Source organism: Agelaius tricolor, unplaced genomic scaffold (genome assembly GCF_023055355.1).
Source record: "Agelaius tricolor isolate 1412-34295 unplaced genomic scaffold, bAgeTri1.0.p SCAF_3, whole genome shotgun sequence".
NCBI classification, from domain to species: domain Eukaryota; kingdom Metazoa; phylum Chordata; class Aves; order Passeriformes; family Icteridae; genus Agelaius; species Agelaius tricolor.
Genome location: NW_027269263.1, coordinates 22,217,841 through 22,237,867, shown reverse-complemented (window position 1 = coordinate 22,237,867; position 20,027 = coordinate 22,217,841). Strand labels below are relative to the sequence as shown.

The 20,027-nt window shown below is 46.3% G+C and overlaps 1 protein-coding gene across 4 annotated transcripts in view; it reads right to left on the bottom strand.

Annotated features, from left to right (window-relative positions):
- GRIN2B (glutamate ionotropic receptor NMDA type subunit 2B) overlaps positions 1-12,506 on the bottom strand; it is a 225,741-nt gene extending 213,235 nt beyond the window's left edge. Inside the window, exons 1-2 of one of the 4 annotated variants that reach the window (XM_071423094.1) lie at positions 12,365-12,506; positions 11,189-11,629 (exon numbers count right to left, since the gene is read on the bottom strand). The gene's annotated coding sequence lies outside the window, so the exon portion shown is untranslated. Of the gene's footprint in view, positions 1-11,188; positions 11,921-11,945; positions 11,963-12,086; positions 12,238-12,364 lie in introns of those variants that run through there. The other 3 variants (XM_071423095.1, XM_071423096.1, XM_071423093.1) reach the window with 3 other exon arrangements.
- Between the last annotated feature and the right edge of the window lie 7,521 nt (positions 12,507-20,027).

The following is a 20,027-nucleotide window of genomic DNA, read 5'->3' as shown; positions in this document are numbered from 1 at the left end:
AGGAAAGATGTGCCTTGATGAAGATGGGCAATGCTTCTAAATGCATGCAGGAAAAAATGTACGAAGACACATTATAAAACGTCATTCTTAAACTAGCTCCCTCCTGGGGACACAGTGGTGTTACAAGCAGCAAGCCCTGGTCCATGTCTCCTTAACCTGTAACATCCAGAGAAACAGATCTCTGTGGGGTGCCACAGACCATCCTTATATCTGGTCATGTCAACAGACCTCATGCACCAGCTTGCCACTGTCTGGTGTGAAAGCAAGGTCTGAGAAATCCATAAATCGTGGCTCAGTTCACCTAAAGGGACAATGGTGTTACTTGCAAATTCAAATGATGTTTGAGAACCATTTACATTGGGCACAGACTAAGGAACCTCCAGGCCTTCGAGTTCAAAAGGAGATGGACTATCAGGTACGCAGTCTTCTTACAGAGGACAAGACACAAGACAGAGAAACAGGCATTAGGAGATTTTGGATTCCTCATGGAACATGATTGTTTTCCAAACTGGGTGGTGAAAGAGTAATAATTTAATACACCTCTTGTCTCTTCTAGCTCCCAACCCAGTACATGCTTAAAATGCATACACGCAGAACAAAGAGATAATTAAAAGCTTTCAGAAAGCTCATCTATGTAGGCTACCTTTGACCTTAGTCAATAAGGATTAGCTTTTCGAGAGGGCAAGCTGGAGCACATCCATGGGGCTCCTGCTCTACACTGCCCTTCAAAGAAAAAAAGCCCTTCAAAAGTGGTCTTTCTCCACTGACTCCCTGGAGTTCTTCTGGAAACAAGTCTCCCACAGCCAGTGTTCACTTCTGGAAAAAGCCTTTCCATATAAAAATCAAACATCTCACCAAGCTTATAAAAGCAAATGTATAACAAACGATGAGAGAGGATATACTAAGGGATATGAACTGCAGGAATGAAAATCCCAAGTGATTTTAAAGATCCGGAGACAATTGTAAAGAGTTACCTGCACATTATAGGAAACGATAAAAATTTTCATTGGAGCAGTAACTCTGCTTTTCTGTCACAGAGTCCATAGTTCTCATCCCTCATCCTTAGTTTAGGAGCACTTGCCTGAGGATCTGGTCTTTGTTTCCTGGGAATTCACCTCCTCCTGTCACTTTATTCCCCACCTGGAATCAGCACCGGAGCTCAATGCTAAATGAAACATTTTGTTTTCATGTCACCGGGAAAAAACAAACACATCCAAAGCAGAACAAGAACAAACCTGCACTGACTAATTTGGAGGAAGAATTAGCTCCCATGTCTCCCATGTCTCAGAGGACTCCACTGCCTCTGGGCTACAGAGCCTGTGCCTCCATTTCTTTCAGGTTGAAATAAATTCTCTTTTTATAAGTAATTACTTTGTATTGGGCCAAAGAAACAAACTACCTCCACAGCCCGGTCGTTAGAGCACTCCCTCTCCAGCACAATGAATAGGCATTTATATAAAGTAGAACAGTTCCAACTGGAAAACTTCCAACTGAGAAAGCATTACTGCAGAGGACCCAGTAGTCTGAGCCCTCATCTTGGCTAGGACAACCTCAGGGGCAAGTCCCCACTTCGAAGTATGCAGAATAAGGATGCGTCACACAAAACCCTGTTAGTTTTCTGCCCACCAGGCTGCTAGCTATTCTTTTCTCTGCTTTTTCATGAAAACACATAAACACTCTAATTAAGCTCAGTGCACAAGTAGCAAAACCTCTGAAATTACTTTTTTTTTTTTTTGCGGTTGGGCAGTTAACCTGTTTCCAAACCTCTTCTGTCAAAAACATTAATCATCTTCTCTAATGTCAAAAGCTGAAATCAGGAATCAATCTGCCCTAACAAAAAAAACCATAGAAGACTATCAAGGCAAGGCATGTCGTTAAACAGCCCTCATCTATGCATCTCCTGGTTTCTGAAAGTTATTATGCCCTCCAGTAAGAAAAAGGCCATTATGCAGAAAGGGTTGCTCATGTATGATACCCTCTGTGACAGCCAGCTGCTGCTTCAGACAGCACAGAGGTACAGGCATTCAGATCCTGCAAAGTTCTCTGAGTCCGGAAGTTCAGAGAGCCTTGGTGCCCCTTTACTCTACATAGAAATGTTGCAAATTAAAAATGGTTAACGCATGATCCTGGCTCTCTCTCTGAATCCCTGGTTTGAAAGTTCACAAACTTCCAAACCAGGGATTCAAAGTGCTTTCTGCAAAACGCACTGTATCTTTCAAGGCAGCCATCCCACAGCTATCCTCTTTTTCTAAACTACTTAATTTTTGTCTCCTCCTATTTAGGATACTGGTGCCCCATCACTTAATGAAATTATTGCAATGTCTTTCCTGAGAGTCTATTTATGCTTTCATGGCATTTACCACTGTTACTTTCAGACTGAGTCTTAAAAGCTTCCTTCCAGAAAGACAGTACCGCAGACCACATCCACGCTGATTTTTATACTTTGACTTCCAACACTTCAGGACACTATCTATATAATTTCAATTATATATGATAGTCACCTTTTCAGCAATAAATTAGAGGGTAATTTCAAGCTGCACCAAAAACGTGGAGAGCTGAAAGGGAGAGACTACGAGAACAGCTTATGTCATTCTGTCGCTTTCATTAGACTCTCCCTTGGGGATTGTCAGCCTCTGATGTTTCAGCTTGCCTCTCCCGAAACACACGTCTGACAGGAGGGAATCTCCCCTGAGATACTTAGGCCACTGACTACAGCAGCCAGCAATAATAGAGAATTATAGAGGAGGAGAGAGAGGGGTGCAGGGACATGCAGATCCTTCCCGTGTGCTTTCCATACAAGCGTATGCCTACGTGCCAGTAGCCGCCAGTTAGTGCGTTCTAGTGCATTTCCTCTGCCACAATGCACTTCAAATGCATTTCTAAGCAAAGCCTTGTTACAGAAATTCCCCAGCAATCCAGCTGTGTACAATTAAACAACATCCTGCTTTACCTGGCACAAAGAGCCAGCAGCAAATTTACAGCAGCAACCCTTCCTCCATCCTCCTCCTGAAGCAGGTGGCAGCACCCTGACACCTTTCCATGCAGCAGTGGAGCCATTCTTCTCACTGCACAGGCTTCAGAACCACTGCTGTGAAGAGTTGGGATTGCCCTTGGCTTTAGGATCCTAGCAGTTCTTCTGCAATTCATTTCCAGGTGGTGTTGACTTAGGACCTACACCTTTCTCATTCCAAAGAGCCACTGTGTATCTCCAGTACCTCGTTTCCAGCTGTGAGTAGAAGTCTCATGTGACACAGGGAAACCACAGTCCTTTGTTATGACAGACTTCAATCTCTGAACTACTCATGCCCCACTGTATCCTGTTCATGGCCCTCAGCCAGAGGTAACAACATGGGACCGCTGCAATCTTAAGCTATCCATGAGGCTATTATGCCTATCACCTGAAAACAATTTTCTGTTCATTAGGCAATCAGCTGTGATGTAGGACATGGCATTTGCACTAGTAAATTATCATCAGCTTGGTGACACCAGATTTTATCTGCCTCAGCTGGCTTCAAGTAGCCATCTCATCTCCTAGTCCGTTTTGAAGTAGTGAATTTAGTAGTTTTACATTTGTTTCATTTTGAAAAATCCTCTAAGTTCTTTACAGGTCATACGTGCAAGAAACTACATCCATGTGAGAGAGTTGTATATATTATCTCCCAAAAGAGCATGGCAACCTTAACTAAGAGATTAGGTGAAGAAGCTAAATAAAAAAGTGAAATCCAAGTATAATAAGAGAGTGTATTGTGTCATTTCCTCCATTTGGGTCAGTGTGTCCTGGACACCTGTATAGAAAATTCCCGATTCCCAGAAAAAAACACCAGAGGTCAGGATTACATGCTTGTCACTCTTTTTTAAAATAGTGTAATCCACCAGCAGGCCTGCACCACAGTCGCCATTTCTGCTGGTGCACAGGAGGATTTACACTGGTACAGGCCTTAGGCCGCACAGCACATTCCTGATGCTGGCCAAACTCACAAGTCCAAAACATCCCTTTCAGCCATCTCAGCCTCTGGCAAGGGAACCTCTACTGACCCGAGGTGGGAAGATCCCTCACAGAACTTCACTGCCAGAGCTGTTTATCCAAACCCCAAGCAGGCACAGAAAGCTCCTCCAACTCAGAGCACAAAGAGATGTGACTGTGAAGGCTGGCTAGTGGAGCGATGATCCTCAGAAACCACAATGCTCATGGCTGCCCATATCCCACTTTATCTTCTGGAAGCAGCAAAGAGGAGTAAAAAGAAGGTGTTTTTAAACTGTATCTCATCTTGCAAGACAAAAAAATGACATCATGAAATAGCAAGGTGTGAATTTTCACATCTCTCAGTGTGTGACCAACAACCTCCCCTCCCCCTGCAGTATCAGGTTTTGGCACAGCAGCTATTCAGATGCTGTGATAGTGCAAAGCCTTGAAAGTAGTGGCTACAGACAGGTGAGGATTCTGAATGAAAGAAACATGGTCTCAATCTAAACAGCCCAACTTATCCCAGGATTCCATAACTGTGCCTGCAAATACTAAAGCATCATTCACACAAGACATGTTTGTAAGCCTCTTCTGCCCGATTTCTATACTGCAGCTCTTGCCAGTCCCCTGGACAGTATGAGCTGTCACAACCTACCAGAGGTTTTGTAAAGCAGGCATCTTTGGGGAGCTCCTGATACACACAAGCTGTGTCACCAGTTGACACCATAATTTTGATTCCTACAGGTCCCATATTAGATTTGTTGCACAGAAGCAAACCCAATCAGGTTCCTCCAATGGGACAGTCTCTCCCTCCTGCACACAGGACAAATCAACCTCATTATCTTTCTTCCAAAGTTGTTTGGTTAGGCATGCAAATATCATGATCTGAGGTTCACTGGAGACAGACTTTATTTAGATACAAAATCCCAATAGTTCAGCACCTACATCTAGCTTTAAATATTGTCAGTCACAGCTAATCTGCCAAATTTATCAGCTCTTCTACTGTCACTAAAACATTAGCGCAGTAAACATTTAATTTGATGTTTAATCTGTATTCTCTCTGCTTCATCTTAAAGTCATTTATTTCCTGATCTGTCCTCTGTGACTAATGAGAATAATTGGCCCCTGTCTTCTTTCTGTAACAGTCTTTTATGTATTTGCAGACAGCTAAAGATCCACCCACAGTTGTCTTTTCTCCAGACTGAGCTTCCCTAAGTCTCTCTCATTCTTCCTTTACAGGTCTTGTTTTCTCTGCTCTGTGATCATCGTCTCAGTTCACTCCCGCACACTCCCCCCAGTCCTTCCCTCTCTTGGAAGTGCTGCCCTCAAACAGAACATAGTTACCTAAGCAGAGCTAAACCACATCTGGAAATAGGTTCTAGACAGATCATTTCACTGTTTTGAGCAAACAAGGATTGTATACAATCTGTATTCTGTATACAGAGCTCACACATGGGCTGGACAGTGGGTTTGGAGGAGGGTGGTAGCTACACTGCTTAATACTTGATCCGTGTTTGAAAATCCAGACTGGAAGTACAGTAAGCAAAAACTGTAACCATAACTAAATAGCTATACACAGCCAAAGTAGACTAGGCTGACTGCTACCTTGAGAAGCAACTTAAGAGTTTGTCCCATGGACAGTTAATTGGAGGTGAGCTCCTACAACCCCAAAATGCCAGGGGTGTGCAGGAGTGGCAGAATAATATCCCATGGATTATTCAGGCCAGACAACCTGGTGGCCCTGCACCTGTTTTAGTGGAGGAGCAATCAGTACAGATAAGCCACCAAACATGAAGATCAAATTCACATTTTTCCCTTTAGAGTGTTTCTTTCCTATAAATGTTTCAGCACAGCCTTGCACACCAATGTTAGTAATACTGTATGTGCTTTGGGAATACAGAAACATCTTCAGTATTCAGAGCTAGCAATCTAGCCTTTTACCTCAGCCACTTTCAGTGACTCTTCAGTTCTGAACCTTTTTTGCAGATGGGGTTTGAGGTATAGGGAGTGAATGGTGCAGAGATCTCAGGCTAGTATCTCTTTCACTTTGTGCCAATAACCACTCTCATTCAAAATTTCTTTTCCCCAAGATATTTAATCAATTCGTCTATATTGATATATCTAGAGTATATATTTTGATGTAAAACATAGTCTTTGATTGCTTGTGTTAGAAAGGGAAGAGATCTACCCAGCATACTTTGCAGTCTAAAAATACCAGCTGTATTGGGAAGATGAGCTGGCAGCAAGTCTCAGAACACATATCCCTTCACTCCTCACTTTTTTGGTGACCCTGGGTATGGAAAAAGAAGTGTTTTTATTCTTCTCACATGAAGCATACTCAATGTATATATAAAAATTTTATAAAGAAAAGTCCGTCCCTTCTCCTGCCCAGAGTCAGTGTTCTCTTCTGTTTCCAAGAAAACACTGAATAAAAGACAGCCTTGCCTCTAGAGGTCCAAATTAGCCATGGTTTGAATTGAATTTGAATTTGCACAGTTTGCACACTACCTTGTGCCATACATTTGTTTCTGAGTGCATAGAGAGGGGATTTATTTCTCTGCAGTGACCTCAGGCACATGGAGATACCGCCGCTTGGTTTGCACAGATCACCACCCTGCACTTGGTCAACTTTTACACACACCAGTTCACACTCTGATGTACAATTCTAGCTGGGAGCTTGTGGTTTGCAGCTGAAGGAAGCAACGAGCTCCTGAACAATAAACGATGGGTTTGCTTGGATGTTTTTTTTTTCCCCAACATGAAAGGTAGCTTTAACATTTAACCTGGTCACATCAATCTCCTAGTTCCCAGGCACTCACCTCCATGGCACTAATTTTGCCAGAGTGAGCACCAGTCCATACCTGCCAGGAACCTTCTTTCCTGTCTTTAGGTAAACAGACAAGCAAGAAAGGTAGGTCAGAGGGATGGTGGAGCCCCCTTTGTGGTTGGATAAATGGGTTTTTTACTTCCTATTACAAGGCACTTTACCTTGTAAGCAAAAAGCAGAATGACAAAACTCATAAGAAGGGACAAGGCAGTAGTAGCAGGTGGGCCATGCTTAGCTCCAAATATCTTATTTTCCTCTGATTCCCCTTCTACATATTTTAGTGCTGTGATCTTCAAACTGCCATTTCATTTTACGCAGGGAGGTACCCAAGGCAGCAGCGAGTCTGTCTGACTGCAGCAAAGCCACAATTAATAAGTTGACTCACTTTGGTGTAAAGAGTTCTTGTGGATGGGTGGACAGAGGACAGATCAGGGTAATAGCAGATAACTGATCAGCCCTGCTTCTCCCAAACACTTTGTGCTTTTCTCTCAAGTATAAATAAATATCAAAGAGAGCTAATCACAGAATTGCAGAAGAGTCAGGCAGGCCTAGAGCCCTGATGTCAGGCAGAGTGGATACCACGAGCATTCCATGGTGGATTAGGCAATCACAATACCCTGAGCCATTTTGCTCAGAAAGATCATCTAGTCCATCTTTCCTATTAACTAATCCATTTTTTTTTTATTAATTGCAGCTTACAAAAAGAAAACTGTAAAAATTCAAAAAACCCTCTGTGTGTTTTCCAGCTGCAAGATAGCTGTCTCGCCACTGCCCACCAAACCATGCTGCTAAGTACAGAACAGGCAGGGAAGAGTTGTGGCCTCCCTAAAGGCCAAGAAGGGGACCAGACCTCAGTCTGGACTATCTCATAGGCAGCTTTTGTGCATCCTAAGGATGGGAACGTGGAATGGAGACCATTGCAGATACAAGCAGTGCTATCTGTACAGTGCTCCCACCCTCTGCCAGCTTGGGAGAATGAAAAACAAGCACCAGGAATCAAATCCAGACCTCCCACATGGTGCTGCAGAGAGACTGATTCCTGGTGCCAACCCAGGCAATGTGAGTCCAGTGTGGGAATCTAAGCACAGCTCCACGGCTCTGGCACTGGAAGCGAGTGGTGCCAGAAGCACCTGCCCTCTTCCAAGCCAAGCACAAGAAACAGCCCCAGGAAGATGAAATATAAATTCATTCCATCACCTTTTCCCCCTGTAGGTTAGGGTTTGGGGATCAGGTGCTTGTTCATAGGTTGATAGACTTTTTATACAGGAACAGTGGAAATCCAAAATGAGGATAATACAAGTCAGAGCATCAGATATTAGATGGAGATAGCAGCTTGGGATTTTTGCCCCTGTTCTGTAGTTTCCACCTCTCTGTGATCTCTTGCATGATGTTCTGGCATATACAGATGCAACGTAGAACTCAGCCAACAAGACTGGTGTCCTGAGACCCTTGCCCAGAACAGGATGGCTGGGTGCTGCTGCTGACACCTTCCTTTGCTCAGCAATGGTCTCACTGGCACAGGGATCACAACAGGCACCAGCACTGACACAGGCTGAACTGGCTAGTGCAGCAGGTGTGCCAACAGATCAGAGCATAGGGTCCCTGGGAAGAGGAGCTGTAGCTTTCACCATGCTTCCTTCCTTTTCTCTGCTGAGATCTGCATTGTTACCTGTGTAACAATGACTGAGCCAAGAGGAAGTTGAAGCAAATCTCGCCATCCCCGGGGCTGTTTCCTGACTCTGCCCTCAACCTGTTCCGTTGTGTCCCAGCCCTCTGAGACCTCAGACTAGGAGACAAGCTGGTGTGGTGAGGGACCAAAGAAAAGCAAGATAAACGGAGGCGACAAGAGCTGCTGCTTTGGGGCGGCGTGGGTGAGCAGCTGAAAATTGCCCACGCCCACGGCTCCCCTCCTGCAGAGCACCCTGTGCCCACGAACAAACTGCTGCTCTCTGCAGAGCTGCAGCTGGGGCACACCAGGTCACCCGACACGGCAGGGTGCTGTGTCCCTGCTCTGCTCCCCACAGCCTTGGGTGTGGGACAGCACTAGCACCCCATGAGCTGGGAGTCCTGCACACCCAGTCCTTCCTGCCTGCCCAAGGGGCAGCTCAGGAGGGATCAGCTGCCTCCACGCACTGCTTGCAAAGCCTGAGGTAACTGCACTTGATGGTGGGGAAAGCAATGGTAGCAGACGTCTCCTTTTGCCCATACTGGAGCTTGCAGAGAAGATGAGGAAAAGTCGCAGGTAAAGGCAGCAGCCAGAGAGACTGGGCAGTAAAGAGTGAGGATGTGGGCCGGTGCTCCTGGCTCCCACGGCTGAGCATCAAAGCTGTAAGACCCCTCTCCAAGTCCCACCTGTGCACAGCGTGGCCCTGGTCACGGCTGGGAAGGGCTGTGGCAGGGATGCGGCCCCGCTGGGGCGGGGTGCCCGGCGGGCAGGGCTGGCAGGCGGCGGGCAGAGAGCTGGGCATTGCTCCCGACGGGAGCAGGCAGCCTGGCCCCGCTGCCGACGGCTGCCACCCGGGCCTGGCACCCGAGAAAACCTTCCCCTCTGCCGTCCGATGTGCCTGCAAAACCCAGAGTAGGGGGCAGAGGGGCAGGGACTGAGCCCACTCTCCCCTTTCCGTGCATCCCCCCGGTTTGCGCTTTTAGGTTCTCTCGGGGGTAAGCGCTGGCCGATGAAGGGGGCTACAATCCCCCACCAGTCCGGTGCTGGGGTCCTGGGAAGATCCAGGAGCTGCGAGGCCTGAGAAATTCCTTCGGAAAACGGGGGAAAGGCTCCCACGCGCCCTCCTCTCCGCACAGGTAAACTTTCTACTCCCACTTGCGGCGAGGGAGGGAGAGCTCAGGCAGGGAGGATCCAGGCGCGGATACCCTGGGAAGCCTTAGATATTTATAGAAGCACAGCCAGAATATGTCAGGAATGGTGGCTCTCAACCCCTTCACGCGGAACCACTCTTGGTTTTTAACAATAGGCCGACAAAACCCCCCAGAAATGTAGCAAGGAGCTGCTGGAAGGATGCAGGCAAAGGAGGTGGTAGGAAAGGCGCGCCCCCGCCTCGGCAGGCTCGGGATGCACCAAGGGCTCCGAGTGCCTCAAGGCTTGCCCCACCCCGCAGCGGGGCTGGAGGATGACCCTCCCCTTCTTCCTCCCTCTGCCGTGGGGTGCGCCTCCCGCTCCTCTTGCCGCCCCCCACCCACTGCCAGCCTTCCGGTCTGGAAGGGAGAGGCAGCTCGGGGGGAGCCTGGGCGGGGGGCTGGCGATGCCGGTGAGGGTGCCGGGGGTCCGCCCCCGGGGGGGCCGTGCAGCAGCTCCCCCCTGCCCCCGCCGCTCCCGGCGTGGGGGCGCGCAGACCCACGCGTGACCGGCGAAGCGGCGCGGCGGGCACGGGCTGAGGCTTAAAATAACCCCGAGACGTTCAACACCTTGTGCCCGGCGCTCCCGCACCCCCCGGCTCCCTTTGTCTTGCCACCATCTTACAGAAAGACTCACATGTCACGTTACGGTCGGGATGCACCGGTATCTCTCGCGTATCTACAGCCGAGCGGCACGATAGCCATTTTGCATCCCTCCCGAGTGGGCTGGGGAAGGGGCTGCAAGGCGCGGGGGATGGCGAGGGGGAAGGATGGGGCGAGGCGAAGAGGGGCCACGCTGCCCGCTGATAGCACCAGGGGGACGGGGATAAATTAAAACACGTGAAGTTGCCTGAATACAGCGCCTCGTAGGTTCAGGCTAAGTCGCTTGACGTGCTTGGACTTAAAATAGCCCTCCACCTCCACGCAAGCAGGCGCACTGGCCCCGGCGCTGGGCGGGCTCCTGCCGCGGTGCCAGGGGCGGCCCCGGCCACTCCCCGGGCCCCGGCCCCGGCCCCCGCGTTAGGCCGCTCACGATGGAGAGGCCAGCGTGGGTTTTCAGTAATGCACCACCCTCCCCGGCAACAAGCGGGTTTCTGTGTCCTGTTGTTGCTGACCAGCTCTGCTTTCGCATCAAAGCATGGCAAGGAGCGGCTGGACCAGTGAAAAGGAGGAGGCAATTTGCGGGTGGATGGATGAAAATTATTTTCGTTTTAACCCCTTTATAAAGCCGTGTTCTTCCTCCCGACCCCACCTGCCCACCCCCCCACCCCCCGCCCAAAAAAAAAAAAAAAATCACAAGGGACTTTCCCCCAGTTCACAACGTGGTACCTAAGTCAAACCCTTTCGCCTTCTCTTCATGTCCTATTTGATGAGCCAAGAGGGAATCAACATGTCTGGTGAATGTTGGGTTTTTTTTTCCCCTCTATCTGCTTCTAAAAGCAGCATCTCTAAACCTTTTGTTCTACCGTGAGTGATCTTCCCTGGGCAAACCCGCGTACCAAAATGAGCTGCAAGCAAAACCACAGAAACAGGAATTTCCCTACCTTGGTTTGTAGAAGCAGAACCTCTAGACGGACAGATCAAGGGAGAGAGCATGTTGGGAATGTCCAGTCTCCTCTTCTTGCTTGCATATCCACATAAGAAGAATAAGGGTCGGGGGCAAATGTGGGGGAATGAGTTAAAAAACAATCCTATTTGGCTGTAAAAAAAATAGAGGTTTCTTTGTGGCAATCTTGCGTCTTGAAGCGGTGCAAATTCAAAAGCTGGAGAGAATCACTTCAGAGGATATTCAGCGCGAGATGTGAAGATCGTCAAATGCAGGTTCCAGAGTAAGCATTCCTTTCGCCTTTTTAATGATTATTCTTGTAATTATTCTCTCTTTTTTTTTTTTTCCTGGAGCCCTAGTGGAGGAGGTTGTGTTTAATGCAACTGGAGGTCGGTGCCGTTCTTCTGTGAAGCATGATTATCCTCAAAGCGTCCCCTTCCTGAAGGGAAAAATAAGCATCAATTCTGTATTAGAGGGATCTGAAGGGGATAGAAAACGCTCCCCAACAAAGACATTAATATATTGAGAAGAAAGGAAGGCAAAACGCATTTCCCAATAGTGCACACAAGCGGAATTAAAAAAAAAAAATTAAAAAAAAAAAAAACAGCTGGCACGAGTCTATAAATAATTCAGATACGGGCTGACTACACCATTCCCGGGATAGGCATGCATACGAGACGAGAAAGCGGGCGCGATGTGAATCGCGGAGAGAAAGCGGCTCCCCCCCCCCCGCGGCCCCCTCCCCATGCACGCACAGCATTTCGCCCACCCCCGGGCCCAGCCCCCGAGGGCTGGCGAGGGCCGTGCCCACCCCTCTGCAGTGCTGCCGGCACCGCTGCCCGCCGCGCACTCGCACCCGCACCGCCGCGGGGCTGGGGGCACGGGGGCTGCTTCACCTGCCACGGGGCCCCCGCCTCCTTCGGCCCCGGCGACACAACCCTCGGCTCTCCGGGCTTGGATCGGGGGTTTTTTGGTTTTTTTTTTTTTCCTAGGGGTGGGTGGATGGCTGGGAGTGTCCCCACCACCACCTCCTCCAGCACAGCCGGACAGGGCTTACAGCTATGCAGGCATTTATTTAATGAAGCCGCAGATATTTATTTCTTTTCCCCTCCTTTCTCGCTCGGTAAAAGATTCACACTTAGAGCTGTCATAAAATCCAGACCCACATACATACCAGCAAATCCTGCTTCAAGCACTCGGGCTGCTCTGAGTAGCTACTGCCCCCCTCTCTGCCTGCAAGGCTGATCCGCCTCAGACATGCTCAACTTCTTCATTCTCTTCGCTGGTACTGCCCGGGTGGGAGATGAGGGGCGGGGAGGTGGAAGTGCTCAGAGCATCACTCTAAAAATACATTAAAAAAAAAATCTCTGCAATATAAAAGCTCCGAGAATGCTTCTCGGAGGTGGGGAAAGCATGGGAAGGTGAATTAATAAAGCAGCTTAATAATTAAAAATAATTAAATATACCCGCGGAAAATGGTGGGGAGGGGGAGATATCAAGGGGCGGGGAGGGGAAGCTGTGCGAGTGAGCAGTGGGGGAAACGGGAGGGAGAAGACGAGGAGGAAGGACAGTACGGGCAAGGGGAGACCAAGCCCTGGCACTGCCGGAGGGAGGGAGCAGGTCTCGGCCTCGGCGGGGGCGAAGGGGGAGCCCTCGCCCGGGCAGCACCTGTGCCTCCGGCCGAGCCGAGCCGAGCCGCAGCCCCGCGGGGACCGCCCGGGGCTCCCTGCGTCCGGCGCCCTCTCGGACCGCGACCCGCATGTTTGGAAGCAACCGAGAGCAGGAATGCTTTAAAAAAATGTATTAACAATAACCATAAAATAGTAATAATGAGAAGAAAGGAACGGGCACCCAGCCAGCAGGCAGGCAGCAGAATTGGATCCTGAGGAAAAGAAAGCAGTGAGAGCAGAGATAACGCTAATATCCAAATTGGATACTCCACAATTAAGCCCGATGCTTTAATTGCTATTCTCAGAGCCCCTTGGAAGCCAAGAAAAGTGAAATCAGCCTGAACAGAAAGGAACTCGTGTTCCTTCATCCTCATCCTGCCTTGCCCATAGATGCCTGCACCCTTGCAGCCCATGGTGCTCTCAGCCTCACTGCAGGAGGGCAATCCACTCTGTGGTCACAGATCCATCCCTGTCCCCTCTTGTGCCATGGGTGGCCTGAGAAGAGTGTGCTCCACCCCTCTCAGAACCAGAGAATGGCCGTAGGGTAAGTCTTGCTCCCACCAGGAAAAGCCAGAGTGGGTAACAAAGCAAACCTCTTCCAGGTGGAAGTGTCAAGTGCAGCGTCCTTCGGGATGAGTAGTCACTCCAGGGTTGCAAACACCCACCCTGCCAATGTCTGAGTCTTGGTAGGAGATTTGGAAGAGCTCAGATGGTCCTTGGTGACGCCCTAGAAACAAGAGCACTGAGGAAAGCCCTCCCCATGCTTCCCTGCCAGCTACACTTGTCCTGCAGGAAATCAGACCCCAGGCCGAGCATCACACGCTCTGCTTCAGTGCTGATGCAGACTGCACTGTCCAGCCTTTGCACCCCTCTCACTGAAAGCACCCTCCAAGGAACAACACACAGTTGCTTGGACCTACCTAGGACTCTCTATGTCCAGAAGCAGTGAGGAAGATGCTGCTCAAAAGACAGGCAAGGAGAGCTGGATCCCACATGCCAGAGAATTGTGTTCCAGCGAGAAGATGGGCACTCAATGCAGGACCTTTGTTGCAGGTATGTATTTGCAAGGCAAAACATGCATATGGCCAAGGTTTCTGAGGGAGGAAGGCCTCCTAAAAGAGCCACAGCAGCTGTGGACTCTCTCTTAACCCCCAGGTCCTTTCTCAGTTTGTACCTCAGAATCGATCCACGTGCTCCAAATAGAGTTTGCTGGTCCGTAGGGAAGGTTATGGACAGCAATGTGGCTGTAGCACTGCCTGCATCTATATCAATATGCCATCTGGAGCTTGAATGAATTTCTGTTTCCATGTGTAGTGTGTGTACAGTGATATTTTTTCATGTAGCTGCAGTGACCACAAGCAATACCAATCTGTGCTTGAGCTCTTGGACAAAAGCAGACACCAATATTTTCATTTTGACAGCCTGGATCTTCCTGAGGGTGCTGGTAAGGGCTGTTCTCCTGTAAGAAAGATTTTCCTAACATTTTTAGGCATGCTTTAAAAAGTGACTATGATATTTTGCATTCTAATTTCAGTGAAAATGGAAGACATATTAGCCAAAGCCTAAAGTAATCTGAAATTATCTCAGAACAGTTGGAGAAAAGAACTGTAGAGTGATACTTACATACAGAAGCTGCTAATAGCTGAAGAGATTAGTCATTTAACTTTGCCATTCCTTTCACTGATAATAGTGATACAGGAATAGCAGATATGATTTGGCCAAGGGATGTTTTTTTTCCTTTCTGTATGGCAAGAAGGGATGAACTATGACTCTACAAGTCCTCCTGCATTCTTCTGGATGAAACAAGCTAACAAGGAGCTTGACAAAAAGAGAAGGAGTGGTTTTCATCCAGCATATTACTTAGAAACACAAAATGGAGGGTTAAGTATTTCTAGGAACAATTTCTGACAAGGGGCTGCAATCATTTTAAGCAAGTCAATGATATTTAAGGTTATAACTCCCTGTGATCTTAAGATGAAGGAATTCATCAACTGTTTTTCTTTATAAAAGTACACAACTCCACAGTTACATGGTACATGAAAGCCTTGTTTACTTTTAGGATGAGACTAGTTGCCTTTCTACTTGATAGACAGCCATGCACATCTTACATAAACATAATACATATGTATATTTATCATTCCTTAAATAAATCACAAGGACTAAGTTCTCCATAGTGATTAGGGACCTGAGTGTCCAGTTCAACAATTTTTTTTGGACAAAATGGGTACATTCCCCTTGATCAAAGAAATCAGGCTCAATTATAAGTTTGAAATCAGGCACATAAAATTGCCAATTGCTTCAGAATTATCTTCTCAAGATTTTGCAAAGCATCTAACCCCCAAATTATTTTTCTATTAAGATGTAATAGTTATTGTAAATAATGTGTGTGGAGGTTGGCTCCAAATAAAAAATGTTGCAAAATCTACAGCAGCACAGTACTGTGGCAGGGTTTACTTTCACTAGCTTGGGTAGGCTTTTTTTTTCCTCCAATCAACTAATATGAATAAACTGCATAAAATGAAACAAATGGCATCTCTGATAGGAAACGGTTTTTCAAACATCTCTTCAATTCAAAAGTACCTAAATGTTATTTGTAAGACAAATTGAGGGATTTATTTTAAACGGGTCCATGTTTACTATAAATTAAGGGCTACATTATTTTTGTCCTGCCTAAGATAAAAGAATGTGAATGAAAGTTCTTATATCGAAAGCAACCAGGGCTGGATGTGGCAGTGATGATGTTGGGGAGGATGCAATCCAGCAGAGCCATTCTGTCACAACAGAACAGCCTCTGCCAGCACTGATAGGGACCAAAGGCCCTACAATAGCTTTCACCCTTAGTCAAAGACCCTTTGATCCCTGCTGATTTGGTAAAATCAGAGCCTTTTCCAGGGCCCTAGATAAATGGGGTCTGCAGCTAAGGGAAAAGACTTCCATTTCATAGGTCCTCTGTTCCAACATAGACACACTTGCATTAGTAGAAGAAAAGCCATGTCTGTGGAAAACAATTTCTTATAATCAATGAAATGGATCAATTGTTCTGGATAACTCACACCATAAAAAGGTTTTCCATAGTAGCACTCCTTTGGGTGTTTGCACATGGGCTGCAGAGCATGGTAACCAGGACTCCAGCTGCTTTTACACGGTGCTCTGTGCCCTGCTCTACTCAGCCAGTCAGGTTATAAAGTGGCTGAATATATCTATGCTCTTCTCCTGGTGTTCAGATACCAGGCCTGTGTCAGTTTTGGAAGATCACCATAACACTGGCCACGCAGGTCCACAAACAAGGATGCCATGTCATGATGCATAAAGAACAGCATGGAAGAAATTTTATCAGCTAATTTAAGGGAAAGCAAGTGGAGAAACAAGCATACAAACCTGAGAGTGGCACAAACACCTGGCTGAAGGACTTAGCTTAATTTTGGCATGAAACCTGTTTTCCTTTCTTTTGCACATGGTTCAGGACCAAGAGATGCTAGAGCAAGATTGAGCCAGAAGCCACTGGTGGGGAGATCTCATCAGTCTTTTGCAAGGACACCTGGGCACAAGGAGACTGATCACTTTGTTTGCTACTCGGCGGACACTCATCCTGCCAGCAGCCCAGCAGAAGGGAACTGTGAACACTGCTGCGGTTGCTTTGAAGTGTTACACATGTTCTCTCAGCTGTCATACCAGGACACTTAGCTGAGCTCTCATCATTTTACACTGCAATAGTTGCAGCATCCCCTACTGTCTCTGCCATGGTCAGTCTGCCCCAGAAATCCTAACAACTTGCAGACTGGTTTTTTGTCATGCAGAATCAAAAACAATGTGAAGCAGATTAAAGGAGAAATAGTTTTCTCTGTCTCTTTATAGACTTGTTTTATTATTTTGAGTATGGAATGTCAGGCTCACTGAAATTGGTTGTCCTGGATGGTCATTTATGTATGAAATACAGGCACATTAAACTAAGAAACTGTGGAGTTTGTTCTTTCAAATGGAAATGTGTTATTTTTGAACTGCAGAACTACAGACAGGATTTCAAACTGACACTGTCACTTCTCTAAGATGATACATGGCTCTTCTTCCTATAGCACACCCAGACTGAAGAACCTATCCATCAAAAGGCACCACATCTATCTAATAATAAATAGTAATTAACATCAAATGCTGTACTGTATTTCATCAAAGCACGGTACAAACATTAGCCATAGATGGCATCCTTTTACCCTGCCATTCAGAAGCAGGAAGGCTGAAGCACTCACTGCCTTGCATCACTCTGAGGAAGATGCCTTTCTTCTCCACCTCTGGGGTGCAAAGATCATTCCACTGGCTGGAGATTTTGTCCCATCTCACTGGTCTTAACAAGATACAGTCTCCTGACACACTTGAATGAATGGGAAACCACAACCCTCCTGGCAGTCATCTCCATCTTGTTCCAATCCTAACAAGACAAACAGATTATCTGGGTTTTTTTTTTCTAAAATCAACTTTCTGGTTGATGAAAATCTTACTGGTTCTCTCCAGATTCAAGTGATGACTCTCTTCACTGGAAGAGCTGCAAAATGGATTAGGCAGATTGCCTTCACGGTTTAAAGGAAACTGAAAAACCGCTTTCAGTAAAAGATAAAGTGTGGCTTTTGCCAGCTTATCGTGATGAAAAGCTAAAGAAGAGTTTCTTCAGCAAAGTACCTGCATTCACCTATTCTCCATACAGGGCATACAGCAGCCAGAAAAATCACCCTTATGTCTGAAAGCTGTCTTTAATGTTCTAGCAGATGATCCATCAGAGCATTCAAAACTAAATTAAAATCCCAAGGAGGAATAGGGGATTTAATTCTAGGATTAAGCTTTGAAGTTGCTCCCAGGAAATAAATTATTATTGGATGAGAACCAACACACCAATTATCTAGTTTACTGCTCATGCTACTGAGAGCTGCTGCAAGCACCCTCAGGGATCCGCTTTACCTAGATGGTCTCATCTTTAACACAATATCCACATAAAGGCAAAAGCTCAACTAGTCACATGCCAAGAAACTTCCCAGCCCCCAGTGTTAAAAGGGAAACTGCCCACTACAAACATATAGGGAAATAAGTTTTCAGTCACTTAAGTTCCCTGGCTTTCACCTTTTAACTTGCTTTGCTGTAGATAATAGAATAGTTAATAACATGCCACTTCTTTGCTCCATGTGTTACAGTTGGGTCAAAGTTCTACAGTATTGGTGCAATCATAAATAAGCACATTTATTTTTCTTACCCAGAAGGCCTACATGCTAGTGAAGTGGCAAGGAAGCCCTACTCCATCTCAATGGCCTCTAGACAAAACAATGGGACATTTCTAGCTTTTTACTTGCTATTCCACAGATTTCTTAACACTACCCAGAATACCTGAACTTCACATATGCAGCTTCAAATCCTTAATGGTTGTTCACTGGGACATTGCTAAAACATGTACCACTTCCTATGAAAAGAGTAAGTTAAATAGCTCCAAGACTGATAAAAGTGTCTGGAGCAAAAAAAGAGTACAGAGAGACATCAGAGCTGATATTTCACTCAAACTAAATGGTACCAGTTAATCAGTGCTATTATAAACTCACTTGGAACATTAAATTACTGCAGTAAAAAAATAAATCCTTCACTCTTAAAAATACATGTGTCACCACTGAGGCCAAATCTAACAGCAGAAGTGTCCACAAATATTTGGTTTTCTCCTAAAGGATGCATTTTTTGTTTAAACACCTCATGGCATAAAAATACTGTCAAAGCATCACTACTATTCTCCTCCCAAACACATGGTTCCTATCTTTTCTCCATAGATTCTTTCCAGTCCTTTACACAGGGAAACAATGCACACGAAGCAAAGGCAAAACCCCACCCACCTCCTATGCCCTCCTTCACCTGCCAAGCTCTGTCAGAACTTTTGATGCCATTTATTACACACAAGAACATAGGGAGAGGGTATATCCAACAAAGGGATTCTCTTTAATGTCACTGTGGCATAACCAGGCTGGTTAGTGTCACCAGCCAGGCTCCCTGTCAGCACAGTTCTGAAAATCCCTTAGTTCACAACATCCTAACAGCCCCTGCTTTTGTTCAGGGAAAGTTTGGGGTTGATAACAGCACCGAGTCTCTCTCTGTTCATCTCATTTCTCCTTCAGGTGAAGCAGATGGTATTACAAATAACTCACCAAGAGGGTGCAAGGGAAGGAATGGTAGAGAAGGAAAATATTATTTATACTGTCAAGGATTATGGAAAAGGAGCAGCATGACATTAGAAAAGCAGATCACTTTTCCAACACAGAAATATGGGCCTGAAAGCCTTCCTTGAAACAGAAGCATGAATGATTTCACTAGCAAGCCAAGAGCCTGTGAGCTGGAAATGTTCTCACTGGGTTTGAGTCAGGTGCTCACTACAGCATTTATTGTGCATTTGCATTGACCATATAATTTAAGACAAATGTTTTCTTTACACACACTTTAAAGTGAAAAATTAGTTCTGTTAGCATGCAGCTGTGGTCCCCCAGGATAGCTCTTTGCCCGGGGGCAAACAGAAGAGAGATGTTAAAGAGCTTAAAAGTAGTTCTGAAAAATCTGTCCATGGTCAGTTGAGAGCCAGGAGCATTAGGGTCACCTGCTTCTCTGCCCATTTATTTAGTAGTCTCATTAATTCAAAAGATGGAAAAGCACGTACTAAGCCTGAATATTCACAGTCCTGGGAGAGAATATCTACCTACAGCAACTGAGGTTATCCTGCTGCTCCATCACCACCACACCTTCCTGATAAAATAAGACCTACCCTTGGCAAATTACTTTATGCAAATGGAGATAGATTTCTTTTGCTTGAGCTGTTTCCAAGTGAGCCAGCTGACTCAATAATTCAGCCCTCTGGCTGGAAGAAACATTAAGATTTCTGTCAGATTACTCTATATTCTAAAGAAAACTGCCACCTTCTTTTCTCCTTTACTTAGACATCTAGGAAGAGGCAATAAGCAAAAGACCTCTAGTACACTTCAGCTGCATCTTTTAATCTACCATCAAATTGAAATGGAGGCATTTGTCTCAACAGCTTTGAAGCCCAGCAGCCCATTTTCGCTCTCATGTTATGTCTGACCCAAACTCAAACCTCAGCATTTTAATGGCATGCATTACCCACAAAATGTCTCATGCTCTGATGTTTTCTCTTTGTTT